Source organism: Mollisia scopiformis, assembly GCF_001500285.1.
Source record: "Mollisia scopiformis unplaced genomic scaffold LY89scaffold_8, whole genome shotgun sequence".
NCBI classification, from domain to species: Eukaryota; Fungi; Ascomycota; class Leotiomycetes; order Helotiales; family Mollisiaceae; genus Mollisia; species Mollisia scopiformis.
The window spans coordinates 607,450-608,678 of NW_017263588.1; positions in this window are offsets into that span (position 1 = coordinate 607,450).

A 1,229-nucleotide genomic window follows, 5' to 3' on the forward strand; every position below is an offset into this window, starting at 1 on the left:
TTCGCCGAGTCTTCCCTACTTAAGTATTGCCGTATATAAAACTGAATATGGACTTTTCTGCCACTACACTTTGGCTCAACTGTCGAGGCTTCCACTTCGCTTCTTCATTCATTTCTGTAAACTAACAATCTACAGGATCAGAGGGTGCACCCTCGTTACCATAATTGCAATATGGTAGATCAAACTAACCGTAGACTAGGGAAAAAAACTTATCTACTTGTTAGCGATGCTGCGGCGAAGTGACCTGCAATAGGATCACGGAGCCAAAGGACTGTAAACTTCGCAAAGAAGAAGTTACAGATTGGTTGACGAACCCAAACTGTAAGTTATTTCAATTTCATAAACAGCTTCGACAGCTTGAGCCCAAATATTTTTTTTCTTCCTTTTACTTTTTTTTTCTCGACTTAAACTTTTTGTAACATCAGCTTTAGCCTTGACTGAGATGATTGCTTCTTTACAACATTTTGACAATGGGCAATTGCATCATGGCTCTTCGTTTAAGGAAATTGCGAAGATTATAATCCTAAACACTCCAGATTTAGCATCAAAATGCGTTTCTTATGGCTTTTTGCGTACCACGTGACGTGCTCACACAATACTTTGTCACTTCGTAATGATGCGCTCATATTGCAGATTGTAGATCTAGAGAAAAGGTTATCTAGTTGTCAAAAATGAGGCAATGATTTTAAGAAGTAGCGTGCAGAGTATGAGCTAATATTGAAAAATGTTCTCCTTTCATAGTGTTGAGAGACCTCAACTTGGCTATGGGAGCTTTGCTTCCCTTCAGCATCACTCAACTACCAATATTCCTATTCCATCTTCAATGTTCAAGAATTCAGAAAGATCCCTGTAATGGTGGACTAATTGACAGTATCAAACAGCTTGTACTTTGAGATTGTGGTGTTAACGGCTTGTAGTAGCTACGTAGGAAAATTGCCAAAGCATCCTTCGTTAGCTTCTTAGATGCTTAAAGACTCGCTAAATTACGATACACATAAAGCTAAATAAGCATTTTTAGTTTCAACCAATCTCAGCTGTCGAGGCTTAATCCCTCCACTCTAAAAATGTTTCTTGTACTAACGAACATGGGGACAAAAGTCCGTGCGTTCAGGGCATCAGAATCATGAATTTTATTAATTAATTAGCTGTAGACCAGCCACATCGCTTAATTAAGTCGTGTACCCAGAAGTCCTGCTGCTCAATAAGCCCATTGATCCATTCCTGAGGAA